Source organism: Stenella coeruleoalba, assembly GCF_951394435.1.
Source record: "Stenella coeruleoalba genome assembly, chromosome: 12".
Lineage (NCBI taxonomy): Eukaryota > Metazoa > Chordata > Mammalia > Artiodactyla > Delphinidae > Stenella > Stenella coeruleoalba.
Genome location: NC_137158.1, coordinates 32,484,755 through 32,493,448, shown reverse-complemented (window position 1 = coordinate 32,493,448; position 8,694 = coordinate 32,484,755). Strand labels below are relative to the sequence as shown.

Genomic DNA, 8,694 nt, shown 5'->3' with positions numbered 1-8,694 from the left:
GCACGTCTTTAACGGAGCGCCGAGCTCTCTCAGAGCCAAATCCCACCTCCGGAGACTGACGACGCTCCGAAGTGACCGGGAGCTGGAGCCCATCTCCACGCACGTCAGTCTGCGTTTTGATTCCAGTCGTGTTCTCCACCAGCCGAGGGAAGCGTTCAAGGTGAACAGACGCTCTGGGGAGCTGAACTGCTCCTTATTTCCTTACAAGAAGACCTAGGGTTTCTCATAAAATAACACCTAGCATTTGTTTTACTGGACGAGGAGGGAGAAAGAAAGCAAAACCAAGTAAAACAGAATATATTTAAAATAGAATATCTCTGTAGTTGACAATCTGAGATCAGACTCCTGCCCTGGGTGTCTTTCTCCTCCTTTGTGTGAGAAATAGCAACTCACTGTTGATCAGATGACCACCGTAGCCATTATTAGTATGTGGCAGTCACACAGCTCCAGAAACGTGCAAAGTGACTTACTCTCATGCTTTACAATTTATTAAAGAGAAAATAATTCTTTGAAGCGAATTGACTTTTCATCTGGGAAGTGTCTGCTGATCTCTGGTTCACTTAACTCAAGCAGCCAAAATACGTGGCTCATTTTCACTCCGGAATCTGAGCACCTTTGTACACAACCTCCAAGTTTCAGAATTTAACACTTTGGTGAAAAGTAAAAGCCAGATACAGTTTTTGTGAAAAATTTTTAGCCTTTTATAAAGACATCCCTTTGGCAGGACTTGTAATATTGGTAGTTAGAGTGAATTAAAATTAAAAAGAGAGAAAATAGGTTAGAAGGAAGAAGAGAATGACTTGAGTTGGAAGCAAATGTCGTCACCTGCACTACCGCGATCCTAATGCGGCATTTAGATTACCTTGTGCTGTCTCCCCTCCGCCTGTCCATCCTCTACAGCGACGGGCTCATAGAGGTGAGCATGTCTTCTCCTGCTTGAACTTGTTGATGGCTTTGCATTGCTACCCAGTGTCTGACACACAGTAGACAGAAAGCAAACACAAGTTGAATTTGTTTGTTGAGATTCCCATTTATGATACCCCTAGGCCTTAGGGAAGGAGGAGGGAAATAGATATTTTTGACTGATTACTAATAAGGTGGGATGTTTTCCCTGTGCTTGTTGAATTTTTGTATGTGTGTGTTTGTGTGTGTGTGTGTGAATTTCCTGTACATTCCCTCATCTACTTTTCTGATGTGGTGCGTATACTTTTCTTTCTTTCTTTCTTTCTTTTTTTTTTGTGGTGCGCGGGCCTCTCACTGTTGTGGCCTCTCCCGTTGCGGAGCACAGGCTCCGGATGCGCAGGCTCAGCGGCCATGGCTCACGGACCCAGCCACTCCGCGGCATGTGGGATCTTCCCGGACTGGGGCACGAACCCGTGTCCCCTGCATCGGCAGGCGGACTCTCAACCACTGTGCCACCAGGGAAGCCCTACTTTTCTTTCTTGATCTCAACATATACTGTTTAAACAGTTTCTGGTAAAAATGTGATAGGCCAGCTCTTAGCTCTCTTGGCAATGAATGTCCACTCGTGAGCACACACACACACACACACACACGCACACACACACACATACACAGCTGTTCTGTGACCTCTGCTTTGCACCATCATTTGGTAAATTGTGCTTAAACTACTTCACTAAACAAGTCCTAGACTCATATTCTTTTCTTTAAAACCTTGCCTTTTCTCCCTGTCTCAGACCTAAAGCACACATTAGCAGTACTAATATTGTCTAGGTGTTTAAGTCTCACCAACGTAGTCTTTTTTATTTTATTTTTAAAATTTATTTTATTGAAGTATAGTTGATTTACAATGTGTTAATTTCTGCTGTACAGCAAAGTGATTCAATTATACATATATATGCATTCTCTTTCATATTATTTTCCATTATGGTTTATCACAGGATATTGAATATAGCTCTCTGTTCTAGACAGTAGGATCTTATTGTTTATCCATCCTATATATAACAGTTTGCCTCTGCTAATTTAAACTCCCAATCCATCCTTCTCTCACTCCACCTTCCTCTTGGCAACCACAAGTCTGTTCTCTGATAGAGAACGTAGTCTTAAGTACAGCGTTTAAATAAATTCCTTCACTAGGGAGGCCTAAGCTGTGTTCTGGAGTGAGCACTCTCCCCTTTGCTGGGAACCCTTTCCCAGGTCCCCACTCTGCCCATTGGCCCTATCTGCAGTCTGTTCCTTTTCCCATAGCCCTGAATGCAGCTGGGAATGAAGGATTAGGAAAGGAATTGATGTTCAATGAATGCACTAAGGAGCACTTCCTGCACTCTCATCATTGGGCAACTGGTGCAGAAAACGCGTTCCCTTCCCATGCCCCCACCTCCACCCCTGAACTTGACCAAGTTGGGTGGTTGCACCATAGAGACAACATACACTTCAGTTGTGAAAAAATATGAAGTGGTTAAGAATTTGAGGAACTGGTTTAGATAATAAGTGCCATAGGAATCAGAGAAAGGTGAGATCCGTGGGAACTAAAAGGATGGGGAAATTTTGCTAGAGAAAATGGGACTTGACTTGGAATTTGAAGAGTGGCTAGTTTGGATTGCAAAGATGCTCCAGGTGAGAAGAGAGAGTCTGAAATGGGGTTTCTATTGCAGAGAATGGGGAGGTAGGTGGATTCATTGGGTGGGTCTGGTTATCATGTGGCCTGGGGGACAGGTAAAGCCTGAGCTCTGGGCTGAGGACCTGCTGGGGACTTCCAAGCAGGGCCGGTGGAATCAGAGTTTCAGGAAGATGACTGCTGGCAACAGTGGGTTAGCAACGAAGAGGAGAGAGCCTGGACAGTGGAAAACCTTCTCCTGGGCCCAGTAGTCCAGCCATGCTGTTGGAGGAGGGTTTCTTCTGAGGAGGGCAGCCAGAGCGGACAGGCTTGACCGGATATGGGGTCTGAGAACTGATTGCACATAGGTCAGAAGTTTAAAATGTGACTGTGTGGTGGGGTCCCTGACAATGGCATGCAGAATAGGAGGGAACTCTGTGTCTGCTCTTTGGTGAAAGAACCAAAGAGCTGGTTCAATTGTAAAGCTTTGAGGGAGAGTGTGCACTGGTCCTCCGAGGGCCAGGGCCTCTGTCTCTCAGTCGCTTCCCTGCTTTCACGATCACCCAGGATTGCTTCGCTGTTTTGGTGCCACCCTGGGCTGGAGGAGATTTCATGAGGCCATCAAAGAGCCTGTGACTTCCATGCCAATCCTGACATTGGTTTGTCCTGCTGCTCCCATGCTTTCTTGGGAACTGGGTATGTGTGATGAGGTGCTTATCAGCCTAGACACAGCATGTGGCTCTTTCCTCCTTGGGCATAGGGAACTCTGCATCACTCTGCTGTTTCCCAGAGCTCTGTTCAGGAAGAGCCTAGGTTCCCTTTGCTCTCCATTTTTTCCAACCTATCATCATACTACATGCTCTTCCCCAGCACACACACACTCACACACACACACACGATATGAATACACTCTTTACTTTTCTGCATCTCCTTCAGCTCTTCCTTGATCCAGGCAAGAAGGTATTTATCTAACCCTGGGGTAGGGTATGTGGGCGGCTTTGCTCTTCTTCACATCGCATCTTTCCAATTATTTTGCCTAAGCCAGGGCAGAGCATTTGAATCAAGAACTCACTCCTGTGTTTTCCACTTTTTGCTGTGTCATCTCTTCCCTGTGGTAATTAATAACACATCAGGAAGAGTAGGAGCAATAAGAAATATTACGGAAAAATCCTGACGAATAATTCAATATATGAAGCAAATTTTGGGATGGGAGTGTATCTTGTGATTTTACTTAAAATTGTATTTTCATTATTATCCTGTCTTATCAAATATTTTTCTAAGACATAATTTTTTTTCATTCATAATTTGTTTTTAATGTGGCTTTTCAGCATTTACCCAACCCCCCCATGCCATTGTTTTCTTTTTTCTCTATTTTTTTAACGTCTTTTTTTTTATACAGCAGGTTCTTATTAGTCATCAATTTTATACACATCAGTGTGTACATGTCAATCCCAATCGCCCAGTTCATCACACCACCAACCCCACCCGCCCACCGATTTCCCCCCTTGGTGTCCATACGTTTGTTCTCTACATCTGTGTCTCAATTTCTGCCCTGCAAACCTGTTCATCTGTACAATTTTTCTAGATTCCACATACATGCATTAATATACAATAGTTTTTCTCTTTCTGACCTACTTCACTCTGTATGACATTCTCTAGATCCATCCAAATCTCAACAAATGACCCAATTTCTTTCCTTTTTATGGCTAATATTCCATTGTATAGATGTACCACATCTTCTTTATCCATTCGTCTGTTGACGTGCATTTAGGTTGCTTCCATGACCTGGCTACTGTAAATAGTGCTGCAGTGAACCTTGGGGTGCATGTGTCTTTTTGAATTGTGGTTTTCTCTGGGTATATGCCCAGTAGTGGGATTGCTGGATCATATGCTAATTCTATTTTTAGTTTTTTAAGGAAGCTCCATACTGTTCTCTGTAGTGGCTGTATCAGTTTACATTCCCACCAACAGGGCAAGAGGGTTCCCTTTTCTCCACACCCTCTCCAGCATTTGTTGTTTGTAGATTTTCTGATGAAGCCCATTCTAACTGGTGTGAGGTGATACCTCATTGTAGTTTTGATTTGCATTTCTCTAATAATTAGTGATGTTGAGCAGCTTTTCATGTGCTTCTTGGCAATCTGTATGTCTTCTTTGGAGAAATGTCTATTTAGGTCTTCTGCCCATTTTTGGATTGGGCTGTTTGTTCTTTTAATATTGAGCTGCATGAGCTGTTTATATATTTTGGAGATTAGTCCTTTGTCTGTTGATTTGTTTGCAAATATGTTCTCCCATTTTGAGGGTTGTCTTTTCATTTTGTTTAGGGTTTCCTTTGCTGTGCAAAAGCTTTGAAGTTTCCTTAGGTCCCATTTGTTTATTTTTGTTTTTATTTCCATTACTCTAGGAGGTGGATCAAAAAAGATCTTGCTGTGATTTATGTCAAAGAGTGTTCTTCCTATGTTTTCCTCTAAGAGTTTTATAGTGTCCAGTCTTACATTTAGGTCTCTAATCCATTTTGAGTTTATTTTTGTGTATGGTGTTAGGGAGTGTTCTAATTTCATTCTTTTACATGTAGCTGTCCAGTTTTCCCAGCACCACTTATTGAAGAGACTGTCTTTTCTCCATTGTATATCCTTGCCTCCTTTGTCACAGATTAGTTGACCATAGGTGCATGGGTTTACCTCTGGGCTTTCTATCTTGTTTCATTGATCTATATTTTTGTTTTTGTGCCAGTACCATATTGTCTTGGTTACTGTAGCTTTGTAGTATAGTCTGAAGTCAGGGAGCCTGATTCCTCCAGCTCCGTTTTCTTCCCTCAAGACTGCTTTGGCTATTCGGGGTCTTTTGTGTCTCCATTACAAATTTTAAGATTTTTTGCTCTAGTTCTGTAAAAAATGCCATTGGTAATTTGATAGGGATTGCATTGAATCTGTAGATTTTTTTGGGTAGTATATTCATTTTCACAATATTGATTCTTCCAATCCAAGAACATGATATATCTCTCTATCTGTTGGTATCATCTTTAATTCCTTTCATCAGTATCTTATAGTTTTCTGCATACAGATCTTTTGTCTCCCTAGGTAGGTTTATTCCTAGGTATTTTATTCTTTTTGTTGCAGTGGTAAATGGGAGTGTTTCCTTAATTTCTCTTTCAGGTTTTTCATCATTAGTGTATAGGAATGCAAGAGATTTCTGTGCATTAATTTTGTATCCTGCAACTTTACCAAATTCATTGATTAGCTCTATTAGTTTTCTGGTGGCATCTTTGGGATTCTCCGTGTATTGTATAATGTCATCTGCAAACAGTGACAGTTTTACTTCTTCTTTTCCAATTTGTATTCCTTTTATTTCTTTTTCTTCTCTGATTGCCGAGGCTAGGACTTCCAACACTATGTTGAATAATAGCGGTGAGAGTGGACATCCTTATCTTGTTCCTGATCTTAGAGGAAATGCTTTCAGTTTTTCACCATTGAGAATGATGTTTGCTGGGGGTTTGTCGTATATGGCCTTTGTTATGTTGAGGTAGGTTCCCTCTATGCCTACTTTCTGGAGAGCTTTTATCATAAATGGTGTTGAATTTTGTCAAAAACTTTTTTGGCATCTATTGAGATGATCATATGGTTTTTATTCTTCAATTTGTTAATATGGTGTATCACATTGATTGATTGGCATATATTGAAGAATCCTTGCATCCCTGGGATAAATCCCACTTGATCATGGTGTATGATCCTTTTAATGTGTTGTTGGATTTTGTTTTCTAGTATTTTGCTGAGGAATTTTGCATCTATATTCATCAGTGATATTGATCTGTAATTTTCTTTTTTTGTAGTATCTTTGTCTGGTTTTGGTATCAGGGTGATTGTGGCCTCATAGAATGAGTTTAGGAGTGTTCCTTCCTCTGTAATTTTTTGGAAGGGTTTCAGAAGGATGGGTGTTAGCTCTTCTCTAAATGTTTGATAGAATTCCCCTGTGAAGCCATCTGGTCCTGGACTTTTGTTTGTTGGAAGATTTTTAATCACAGTTTCAACTTCTTTACTTGTGATTGGTCTGTTCATATTTTATGTTTCTTCCTGGTTCACTCTTGGAAGGTTATACCTTTCTAAGAATTTGTCCATTTCTTCCAGGTTATCCATTTGATTGGCATACAATTGCTTGTAGTAGTCTCTTAGGATGCTTTGTATTTCTGTGGTGTCTGTTGTAACTTCTCCTTTTTCATTTCTCGTTTTATTGATTTGAGTCCTCTCCCTCTTTTTCTTGATGAGTCTGGCTAATGGTTCATCAATTCTGTTTATCTTCTCAAAGAACAGCTTTTAGTTTTATTGATCTTTGCTATTGTTTTCTTTGTTTCTATTTCATTTGTTTCTGCTCTGATCTTTATGATTTCTTTCCTTCTGCTAACTTTAGGTTTTGTTTGTTCTTCTTTCTCTAGTTCCCTTAGGTGTAAGGTTAGATTCTTTATTTGAGATTTTTCTTGCTTCTTGAACTAGGATTGTATAGCTATAAACTTCCCTCTTAGAACTGCTTTTGCTGCATCCCATAGGTTTTGGATCATGGTATTTTCATTGTCATTTGTCTCTAGGTATTTTTTGATTTCCACTTTGATTTCTTCAGTGATCTCTTGGTTATTTAGTAATGTATTGTTTCACCTCCATGTATTTGTGTTTCTTACTTTATTTTTCCCTGTAATTGATTTCTAATCTCATAGCATTGTGGTCAGAAAAGATGCTTGATATGATTTCAATTTTCTTAAATTTACTGAGGCTTGATTTGTGACCCAAGATGTGATCTGTCCTGAAGAATGGTCTGTGCGCACTTGTGAAGAAAGTGTAATCTGCTGTTTTTGGATGGAATGTCCTATAAATATCAATTAAACCTATCTGGTCTATTGTATCATTTGAAGCTTCTGTTTCCTTATTTATTTTCATTTTGGATGATCTGTCCATTGCTGTAAGTGAGGTGTTAAAGTCCCCCACTATTATTGTGTTACTGTCGATTTCCTGTTTTATACCTGTTAGCAGTTGCCTCATGCATTGAGGTGCTCCTATGTTGGGTGCATAAAAATGTATAATTGTTATATCTTCTTCCTGGATTGATCCCTTGATCATTATGTAGTGTCCTTCCTTGTCTCTTGTAACATTCTTTATTTTAAAGTCTATTTTATCTGATATGAGTATTGCTACTCCAGCTTTGTTTTGGTTTCCATTTGCATGGAATCTCTTTTTCCATCCCCTCACTTTCAGTCTGTATGTGTCCCTAGGTCTGAAGTGGGTCTCTTGTAGACAGCATATATATGGGTCTTGTTTTTGTATCCATTCAGCAAGCCTGTGTCTTTTGGTTGGAGCATTTAATCCATTCACGTTTAAGGTAATTATCTATATGTATGCTTCTATGACCATTTTCTGATTTGTTTTGGGTTTGTTATTGTAGGTCCTTTTCTTCTCTTGTGTTTCCCACTTAGAGAAGTTCCTTTAGCATTTGTTGTAGAGATGGTTTGGTGGTGCTGAATTCTCTTAGCTTTTGCTTGTCTGTAAAGCTTTTGATTTCTCCATCGAATCTGAATGAGATCCTTGCCGGGTAGAGTAATCTTGGTTGTAGGTTCTTCCCTTTCATCACTTTAAGTATATCATGCTACTCCTTTCTGGCTTGTAGAGTTTCTGCTGAGAAATCAGCTGTTAACCTTGTGGGAGTTCCCTTCTATGTTATGTGTCATTTTTCCCTTGCTGCTTTCAATAATTTTTCTTTGTCTTTAATTTTTGCCAGTTTAATTACTATGTGTCTCGGCGTGTTTCTCCTTGGGTTTCTCCTGTATGGGACCCGCTGTGCTTCCTGGACTTGGGTGGCTATTTCCTTTCCCATTTTAGGGAAGTTTTTGACTATAATCTCTTCAAATATTTTCTTTGGTCCTTTCTCTCTCTCTTCTCCTTCTGGGACCCCTATAATGTGAATGTTGTTGCATTTAATGTTGTCCCAGAAGTCTCTTAGGCTGTCTTCATTTCTTTTCATTCTTTTTTCTTTTTTTTTTTTTTTTGTGGTACATGGACCTCTCACTGTTGTGGCCTCACCCGTAGTGGAGCACAGGCTCTGGACGCGCAGGCTCAGTGGCCATGGCTCACGGGCCTAGCCGCTCTGTGCATGTGGGA

The 8,694-nt window shown here is 40.4% G+C and overlaps 1 long non-coding RNA gene across 1 annotated transcript in view; it reads left to right on the top strand.

Moving 5' to 3' along the window:
• Window positions 1–267: 267 nt before the first annotated feature.
• Window positions 268–8,694, top strand: part of LOC307195256 — a 47,230-nt gene continuing 38,803 nt past the window's right edge. The window contains exon 1 of the long non-coding RNA XR_013830762.1: window positions 268–916. This is a non-coding gene — a long non-coding RNA (uncharacterized lncRNA). The remainder of the gene's footprint in view (window positions 917–8,694) is intronic.